A 10,560-nucleotide genomic window follows, 5' to 3' on the forward strand; every position below is an offset into this window, starting at 1 on the left:
CGAGTCCCTGGATCGAGTCCCTGGATCGAGTCCCTGGATCGAGTCCCGCATCGGGCTCCCTGCTCTGCAGGGAGTCTGCTCCTCCCTCTGACCCTCCCCCCTCTCATGTGCTCTCTGTCTCTCTCATTCTCTCTGTCTCAAATAAATAAATAAAATCTTTAAAAAAAAAAACTATTTTGAAATAAATGATAAAAATAGTACATATCAGTACTACACACATACTGTGCGGCTAGAAGTGTTCTTAGAGGGACACTCTTATGTACATATATACAAATAAAATAAATGCCCAAGAGTAATGACCTAAGCATTCATTACATGCAATTAGGAATTACGCACATTTTGTTTAGCCATCCCTCCACTGATGGACACTTGAGTTGTTTCTACCTTTTGGCTCTTGTGAATAATGCTGTTATCAACATGAGTGTACAAATATCTGTTTGGGACTATGCTTTTAATTCTTTGGGGTAAATACACAGAAGTGGAATTGTTCGGTCATATGGCAATTCTATTTTTATTTTTTTCCAGCCTTACTGAGGTATAATTAACATCTAACATTGTGTAAGTTTAAGGTATACAATGTAATAATTTGATATATGTATATATTGCAAAATGATTACCATGATCAGTTTAGTTACCATCCATCACCTCATATAATTTCAATTTTGTGTGCGGTTTATTTCAGAAATGCAATGTGATTTAACATTCAAAACTCAATCCATAAAATACATCTTTTTAATTTATAATATTAATAAGTAAAAGAATAATTATATGATAATCAAAATATACACGTAGAAATTATTTGGTAAAATACAGTTTTTAAGGGTGCCTGGGTGGCCCCGGCGGTTAAGTGTCTACCTTTGGCTCAGGTCGTCCTGGGATCAAGTCCCGCATTGGGCTTACTGCTCAGGAGCCTGCTTCTCCCTCTCCTCCCTGCTCGTGCTCTATCTCTCTCTCTCAAATAAATAAATAAAATCTTTTTTTAAAATACAGTTTCTATTCATATATATTTTTTTAAGATTTTATTTATTTGCGAGAGAGAGAATGAGAGAGAGCATGAGAAGGGAGGAGGGTCAGAGGGAGAAGCAGACCCCCCACTGAGCAGGGAGCCCGATGCGGGACTTGATCCCAGGACTCCAGGATCATGACCTGAGCCGAAGGCAGTCGCTTAACCAACTGAGCCACCCAGGTGCCCTCTATTCATATTTTTAATGTAAAAAGACTTTTATTTTCAAGGTATTTATCCAAAGGATACAAAAATAGTGATTCAAAGGGCCATATGCACACCAATGTTTAAAGTAGCAATGTCCACAATAGCCAAACTATGGAAAGAGCCCAGTGGTCCATCTACAGCTGCATGGATAAAGATTATATATAATGGAATAGTACTCAGCCATCAAAAAGAATGAAATCTTGCCATTTGCAACGACATGGATGGAACTAGAGGGTATTATGCTAAGTGAAATAAGTCAGTTAGGGAAAGACAAATACCAAATGATTTCACTCATATGTGGAATTTAAGAAACAAAACAGATGAACATAGGGGAAGGGAAGGAAAAATAAAATAAGATGAAAACAGAGAGGGAGGCAAACCATAAGAGACTCTTAACTCTAGGAAACAAACTGAGGGTTGCTGGAGGGGTGGGGGGTGGGGGGATGGGGTAATTTGGTGATGAGCATTAAGTAGGGCACATGTTGTGATGAGCACTGGGTGTTACATGCAACTGATGAATCACTGAACTCTATCCCTGAAACTAATAATATGCTGCATGTTAACTAAATTGAATTTAAATAAAAAAATTAAATTAAAAAACACTTTTGTTTTTAATAGTTACAAATTCATAGTAAGTTGCAAAAATAGTACAGAGAGGTTCCATGTACCCTTCACCCATTTCTCTGGTGGATTACTTCTTACAAAACCAAAGTACAATATCAAAAGCAGGAAATTAATATTGGCTCAATGTTTGTGTATGGTTCTATCTCAAGTGAAAGAAGCTAATCTCAAAAGGTTACATACTATGCAGATTCATGTAACCAATACACAGAACATCACTGCCACAGTCTCCCACCTGCTCCCATTATAGTCATGCCCACACCCTCTGCCCATCATCCCTAAGCCTCTGGCAACTGCTCATTTGTTCTAATCTCTATAATTGTGTCATTTTGATAAGGTTGTGTAATTAGAATCATACAGTATGTGACCTACCGAGATTGACTTCTTTCACTCAGCATTAGTGTCCTTGATGAACTTCCAGACTGTTGATTCATCATCAGCATCCTCCTCTTTCTTGCTGAGTAGAGTCCCCAAGGATGCCCGCTGTTTGTGTCCTTACGCACCTGTTGAAGGACATTAGGGTTGTGTTCAGTTTTTGGCTATTAAAAATAAGGTTGCTATGAACGTTCATATATAGGTTTTTGTGTAAGCCTAAGTTTGCATTTCTCTGGAAATGTAGAGTGCAGCTGGTGAATCATATAGTATTTTCATGTTTTATTTTGTAAGAAACTGCCGAACTATTCCCCAGAGCGGCTGTGCCATTTTCCATTCCCACCCATGTAACAGTTGTATTCGATTTCAAGAACATTCTCAAAAAAGGCCAAACCATAGGGACAGAAAACATAGGTGGTCATCAGCTATTGCGTGGGGGGTTGGGAGGTGTCTATAAAGGGTAAGACAAGGAAAGTTTATGGACTGACAAAACTGTTCTGTATCCTGAGTATGGCAGTTGGTTACACGAAAATACGCATATCTTTCAAAAAGTCAATTTTACTCTACCATAAATTTCTAAATTAAAATAAAAATGGCTCTCATTTTGCGGCAGGAATACCTTCTGCAATTTATCTGAGGGACACTTTCACCAAATGGTCTCGTTTTGAAACAGGTCTATTGGTGCAATTTCCTTTTTGAGGAAAGGCTTGTACTCACTGCATTTTTTTCTGGGCAGCACAGGGGAGCCCAACGGCGGTGGGGCTTTGCCGGGTCCAAGAACAAGTCACGCCCCCCCCCACCGCGGTGCTAGGGTCAGGTTGCGGCGAGAGCTAAAGGGGGGGCCCTCCTGAGACAAGCTTGGTAAAAGCTCAGACGTAGTCGGCAGGATTCGAACCTGCGCGGGGAGACCCCAATGGATTTCTAGTCCATCGCCTTCACCACTCGGCCACGACTACAGGCGTCCGCTGCGCTTCCTCCAAGTACAGAAGGCAATGTGGCAGATTTAGCCCTAAGGCTCCCGTGCAGACAAAAGTGTGTTTAGTGCGTCGGGCAAAAATCCGCAGGTTGCACGAAGGCTTGGGGAGGGGGCGAACGCCCCCCGCGGCCCCCGACGTTTCGGAGCAGGAGGACGAGGGTGCTCCCTACAAGCATCTTCTTTTCCAACGAGGTCGCGTCGATTCGTCCACTACCACCTGCCTCCCTTGCGGGTGACCTGGGAGCGTGCCAGTGCTGGGGTCTCTGGAACTGGGGGCAAATCTACTCGGGCCCCGGGGCGGCGATGGGGGTTAGGGTAAGCAGGGGTTTAGGCCTGGGCGGGAGCAAGTCCTCTTGCAGAGCTCGCAGGCCCCCGTCCGCTGCACGACGCTGCCCTGGATGCGCTGCGGGGAAGGAGATCTGTCGCTGATTCGCGTGCACGGTGCAGGGAGGGAGGCGCGAGGCCGAAAAGCGCCCTCCCTGGGCGCCCTCCCTCGGTGTCCCCAAGCTCCGAGGCCACACCGCACGTATTCATCTCATTGCTTGCAGGGAAGTGCTTGGCAAATACCAGTGCGCTTTCCCGTTCCGTGCGGGTTAGAGAAATCTATAGGTATAGACGGTCCAGGAGCTTCGTTTCCTGTGAGTTCCTAGCTGCTTCCTAAAAAATGGGTTACCTGGTTTGGGTTGGTCTTGTTTTTCCCAATGCAAGGGCCCGTTTTCGTTCAATTGTAACCAACACAACACGTTTCCTGCTCTCCTTTTTAGGTTTGTAACTCAGCTTCCTTCAGCAGAATTTCCAGAGGCTCTACAGGAAGGATTCAGAACAAAATGGTTGAGTGTGGATGCCAGAGAGATGGGTCCCCATTTCATGACCAGCAAAGTGTCAAGGGCAAGAGGTGAGAGCTGATGGATATGCCTCTTGAGAAAGCAGAGATAAATGCTTGGATTTAATAGATTATATTTAGCCAGAAGTAACAAAGTGTTCTTTAAATAGAGCTCTCTTCGATTCACATATCACTGGGAATGGGGGAGGGGGAGGGCTAGATCCAATTAAAGACCAAATATTTTCCTTTTATTTATATCAGAGAAGATAAACTGTACCCGCACTTCTAAACAGAATGAATGTGCTCATGGAAAGTAAGGACCTTCACTGGCAATCTGGAAAATTCCCCACTATTTGCTTTAAAAGATTGTATGACATTTTAAATCTTAATTTTCTGCCTCTCCCCATTGGAATATTTTGAGGGCAGACCTTTGTCTTGAGCTTTCCTAAAACATTTTTTAAGTTTCAACTTTTTGTTATTAACATAATAACCCCAAAAGAGTTCATCAAAGAACACATGCAAAATAATTCTTAAGGTCTAATTAAATGTCAGCAGATTAGAGACGTAAAGAAGCCTCCATGAATTCTGCAAACCTCTACCTGGTATCAGTTCGTCAGGAAACAGACTCAAGGCCCATGTAATTGTGAAGGGCATTGAAAAAGACAGTCGATCAAAGCAAGGACTATTGAGGAACATTCAACATCAAAGTCCTTGAGTCTACAGGTAGAGAATTCATCTTTCTTGTGCCAAGTAAAATAGATGTTTCTCCTTCTTGATTAGAAGAATCTTGGGTAATGAGGACTGTCTCACCCTGGGATGGAGGGGGGTGGAAAAAACAAATAGCCCACACTCCTACCTCCCAGAAACTCACAATAGCAACACTTGGCTGTATCTTCTTTTCCCCTCATCCCCTCCCCCAGTATTTTTTTTCTTTAATAACAAAAGTGGGAAAGTTTTTTTTTCTTTTTTTTTAATTCTTATGTTAATCCCCATACATTACATCATTAGTTTTAGATGTAGTGTTCCATGATTCACTGTTTGTGCATAACACCCAGTGCTCCATGCAGAATGTGCCCTCCTCAATACCCACCACCAGGCTAACCCATCCTCCCACCCCCCTCCCCTCTAGACCCCTCAGTTTGTTTTTCAGAGTCCATCGTCTCTCATGGTTCGTCTACCCCTCCGATTTCCCCACTTCATCCCTCCCCTCCTGCTACCTTCTTCTTCTTCTTTTTTTTTCTTAACATATATTGCATTATTTGTTTCAGAGGTACAGATCTGAGATTCAACAGTCTTGCACAATTCACAGCGCTTACCAGAGCACATACCCTCTCCAGTGTCTATCACCCAGTCAACCCATCCCTCCCACCCCACCCCCCACTCCAGCAACCCTCAGTTTGTTTCCTGCAATTAAGAATTCCTCATATCAGTGAGATCATATGATACATGTCTTTCCCTGTTTGACTTATTTCGCTCAACATAATACCCTCCAGTTCCATCCACGTCGTTGCAAATGGCAAGATCTCATTCCTTTTGATGGCTGCATAATATTCCATTGTATATATATACCACCTCTTCTTTATCCATTCGTCTGTCGATGGACATCTTGGCTCTTTCCACAGTTTGGCTATTGTGGACACTGCTGCTATAAACATCGGGGTGCACGTACCCTTTCGGATCCCTACTTTTGTATCTTTGGGGTAAATACTCAGTAGTTCAATTGTTGGGTCGTAGGGTAGCTCTATTTTCAACTTTTTGAGGAACCTCCATACTGTTTTCCAGAGTGGTTGCACCAGCTTGCATTCCCACCAACAGTGTAGGAGGGTTCCCCTTTCTCCGCATCCCCGCCAACATCTGTCGTTTCCTGACTTGGTAATTCTAGCCATTCTGACTGGTGTGAGGTGGTATCTCATTGAGGTTTTGATTTGGATTTCCCTGATGCCGAGCGATGTTGAGCACTTTTTCATGTGTCTGTTGGCCATTTGGATGTCTTCAGGAAAGTTTTTTTTTTTTTTTTAAGATTTTATTTATTTGACAGAGAGAGACAGTGAGAGAGGGAACACAAGCAGGGGGAGTGGGAGAGGGAGAAGCAGGCTTCCCGCGGGCTCCATGCGGGGCTCCATGCGGGGCTCCATGCGGGGCTCGATCCCAAGACCCTGGGCTGAAGGCAGACACTTAATGACTGAGCCACCCAGGTGCCCCTGAAGTGGGAAAGTTTTTTAAAGCAAAAGGTATGCTCTTGATGGGCGCCTGGGTGGCTCAGTCGGTTGGGCGGCTGCCTTGTCTCAGGTCACGGTCCCAGGGTCCTGGGACTGAGTCCCTCGTAGGGCTCCTTGCTCAGTGGGAAGCCTGATTCTCCCTCTGCTTGTGCATGCTCTCTCTGTCAAATAAGTAAATATTTTTTTTTAAAGTATGCTCTTGAGATATGAGAATGGGTGAGCTTAAGAGAGAGAGAGCTGAGCCCCCTCCCCCAGTATTTTGAGTGCAAAAAAAAAAAAGGGGGAATAGTTGAAGTCATACAAAACATAAATTGTGCCAATATCTTCCAGACAAAAACCACCAGGAATACATAAGTAGTTGAACGGGTTGGGACCCCTGGGTGCATCTCAGTAAGAGGGTTTTAGTCTTGTGTTAGGTGATTTGGGGGATTTAAAGAAGCAGGGCTTCTCCGGATAGGATGCTGTCTGGAAGGAGGGAGTGATTCTAGGATTGGATAGCTTAATAAATCCTACCCTGAAGGAAGGAAGACCAAAGCAATGCTAAGACTAGGGTTGGTCAAGAAGCTGTCATCATGGGCGCCTGGGTGGCTCAGTCGTTAAGCGTCTGCCTTCGGCTCAGGTCATGATCCCAGGATCCTGGGATCGAGTCCCACATCGGCTCCCTGCTCTGCGGGAAGTCTGCTTCTCCCTCTCCCACTCCCCCTGCGTGTGTTCCCTCTTTTGCTGTTCTTCTCTCTCTGTCAAATAAATAAATAAAATCTTAAAAAAAAAAAAAAGAAGCTGTCATCATTCTTACTGGACAAGATGAGGAGACGCTGGGTCACTTTTGTGGCTTAACACTATTTGTGTGTCTGGTTCTGTTTTGTGTGTGTTTCACGTTTGTGTTTGTGTTCAGACGGGAAAGCAGTGTGATCTTACTTTCATTTTGATCCATCAATGGTCATTGAAAGGCCTGGTCTGACATCTGTGTTCTGTGAAATTGTTTATGTTCAACAAAAGAACATCAAGGCCTAGCTGAGAATACCAGGTCAGATCCCACGTGGTGGGGGCTGCTTTTATCTGTGTCAATTTTGTATTTTACTAATTTAATTGAATATTATATCATCAGCCCTTTTTTTCAGGCACTTCTCAAATGTCATTTTAGTGGCTTTCTAATGTTCCATCATTTAGATGAAGTCGGAATCAAGGGAATATTTCCCCTTGTTGGACATCTATGTTATTTCTGCTATGTTACTGTTATCCATTTTTTAAATACCGTAATTGGTTTTGTGCACAGAACGTTTTTCTGTAGTTAGGATTGATTCCGTAGGACAATGTTTTGCAAAATGAATTACGGGTAGAGTGTTTTCAAGCTCCAGATGAGCTGAGACACCTGTTTGTTAGTGCTACGGTTGCAAGAAGAAAGAACATCTTGTGAGAATATGAAGAAGGAAATATTATGCCTGTCACCCCAGAGGAAGCCAGAAGCCAGTGACATTTAACTGCAAATGAGAGTTTTACAGACAAGGGCTTGAGGAAACATTTCCCTTGTAATCTGAACATTTGACGGATCTCCTTGTTTGTGTCCCCACAACGGCACTTCTGTTCCCAGCATTGCGGACCCCGAATCTAAGTTTACAGCCATTAAGAGGAAGTTGGCTCAATGCCCTCCCCTAGGAACCGCATGATTTCTAAGCCCAGAATCAACCTTATTTAGAATATGGCTCAACTTTGCCTGGTACTTACGTGTTTCTACCTGTCCTTTCAGCTTTGTGCGTGACAGAAAGTCGCTGGGTCCGGCTCTTCGGAAAGTTCGTTCTCTGGGATGGTGTCCTTGGGGCCGGGGGCTGGGGGCTGGGGGTCAGGGGCCTAGGAACCCAGTTGAATGCCATCTAATGAGTCCCAGCTCCGTATTCAGCTGTGAAAGTAACGCAGGTGAGTGCCCTTGGAACCTGCTCCTCTCCCACCTGCTTTGGCCAGTCAGAGGCTGCCCAAGGCGCCATTCAGTTCCAGCCTGCCTTTCTGCGGTTCCCCAGACTTAGACGTGAACCCACACATCCTGGAGGATCAGTGCCTGGAGAATGGACTAAGGTCAAGGAAACTCGAATCTCACCATCCTCGACTGGTTCTTGATTTACTAGGGGTGCATTCTTTAATCCAAGAACCCTTGGATAAGCCATGAAATTCTTTCTTACAAAACTAAATGTGTGCAGACGCTCCACACACCAGGCACCTGTCACATCTCACCTTAGCCCACGTGGCCATCGGCTTGCCTACCCCGCACTTTCACTAAGAGTTTACATTCTGGGGGCGCCTGGGTGTCTCAGTCGCTTAAGCCTCCAACTCTTGATTTTGGCTTATGATCTCTGGGTTTTGAGGTCATGATCTCAGGATTGTGGGATTGAGCCCTGCCCGGGGCTCACTGGGCATTAAGTCTGCTTAAGATTCTCTCTCCATCTCCCTCTCCAACCCCAGCCCCCCCCCCAAAGAGCTAACATTCTGTGGAAGGAGCCTGTAGGGTGGTTAAAAGATTTGAAATCCTTGGGGTTTGCCTGCAGAGGTTCCAACCCCGCCGACTGGTTGTTAAAGGGTAAGCCAGTAAGAGATGTAGTTTCATCAAAGATGTTTATTTAGAGAGAAAAATCAATTATTCAGGAAAGTTAGTACATGGATCTGCTGTCAGGAAGGTCTGTGAATAAAGGTGTAAAAATAGTATCCCATATGACTGATAGCATCAGCCCTTCAATATGCTCAGATTGGAGAGGATGGATCACTGATCACTGATAATGTTACATGAGCAGAGGGGGCTATAAAGTCTGTGTATACCAAGACTGTGGGGAAAAACAAACTTCACTCTTAAAGATGTCCATTGTAATTCAGTCAATTATCAGAGCAGTCTGGAAGCAGCAAACCAATTTTCTGAGCCACCAAAAAGGAATATCAATTCCCATGAACAAGGATGACTAGGGGTATAGTGCTGGTCCAGATCCAGGACCTTCCTCAGTGTGAAAGGTATTATCAGTGAGGCAGAGGTGGACCAACAAGCACAATTTATAGGCTCAGGAATTGGAAGAGAGGGGATTATTGGAAAAAAGCAAAATGCTTTCACACAAAATCTATGGTCTGAGAGATCTGGGTTTTTAGGAAACCAAAGTAGTCAATCCAGTTAATTGGACAGCACAGTTTAGAAGATGGGGGGGGGTGGGGGCAGAGCATCATAGCCGCGTGGATAAATAAATGCTAGATAACACAGGGTCTTTTATGCTACACCAGACTGGATTCCACATGATACATATTGGAAAAGTCTACACAGTATTTTGAGAATGTGCGTGCGTTATTAGAGTAGCCCATGATGGAGAAATGGCCCAGAGGACTTAATAATAAAAATAATGTTTAGGTATCATCTCTGCATCAAATTAATTATTTGAAAACATGTTCTCAGAAGAGTTTTTAATATTACTGAGATAGAGGGAACAAGGTACTGAGGAATATTTCATTCTACTGACACTGGTTTGGGGGGTTGTTACAGATAACTGCCATAACAAGCTGCTTGAAATAATTGACTACTCCCTAGCCTAAGGCATCTTATTTTTTGTTAAGGAGCCCTTTCAAGTGAACTTTTTTTTTTTATTGCAGACATAAATTAATGACAAATACATTTTTACCGCTGTCCACCCCAAACGACTTCCTTTCACTTGAAAGCTTTAGAATCCTCCGAAAACTACAGTATGCGGGCTTAATTATCGCAATTAAGTAGTCTACAGTATCCTTAGTTATATCTCTGGATTGCCAGATTTGATCTTCCCCACTGACGTGTGCTTTGTGAAGATCTCAGATACTTCATCTAAAAAGGAAAGAAGAGAGAGAAAGAAAGAAAGAAAGAAAGAAAGAAAGAAAGAGAAGAAAGAAAGAAAGAAAAAGAAAGAGGAAGGAAGGAAGAAAGGTAGGAAAGGAAAGAAAGAAGAGAAAGAAAGAAAGAAAGAAAGAAAGAAAGAAGAAAGAAAGAAAGAAGAAAGAAAGAAAGAAAGAAAGAAGAAAGAAAGAAAGAAAGAAAGAAAGAAAGAAAGAGGAAGGAAGGAAGGAAGAGAAAGGAAGGAAGGAAGGAAGGAAGGAAGAGGAAGGAAGGAAGAGAAAGGAAGGAAGGTAGGAAAGGAAAGAAAGAAGAGAAAGAAAGAAGAAAGAAAGAAAGAAAGAGGAAGGAAGGAAGGAAGGAAGGAAGAGAAAGGAAGGAAGGAAGGAGGGAAGGAAGAGAAAGGAAGGAAGGTAGGAAAGGAAAGAAAGAAGAGAAAGAAAGAAAGAAGAAAGAAAGAAAGAAAGAGGAAGGAAGGAAGAGAAAGGAAGGAAGGAAGGAAGGAAGGAA

General features: G+C 43.5%; 1 protein-coding gene and 1 non-coding gene across 2 annotated transcripts in view; one reads left to right on the top strand and one right to left on the bottom strand.

The window, feature by feature from the left end:
* Positions 1-10,560, top strand: part of LOC117997523 (histone H2B type 1-C/E/F/G/I) — an 881,166-nt gene that overhangs the window by 688,937 nt on the left and 181,669 nt on the right. The gene's annotated exons all lie outside the window — the stretch shown is intronic.
* On the bottom strand, positions 3,078-3,159 carry TRNAS-AGA. The gene has a single exon. It is a non-coding gene; the product is annotated as a tRNA-Ser (tRNA).

Source organism: Mirounga leonina, unplaced genomic scaffold (assembly GCF_011800145.1).
Source record: "Mirounga leonina isolate KUSES-001 unplaced genomic scaffold, KU_Mleo_1.0 Mir_366, whole genome shotgun sequence".
Lineage (NCBI taxonomy): Eukaryota > Metazoa > Chordata > Mammalia > Carnivora > Phocidae > Mirounga > Mirounga leonina.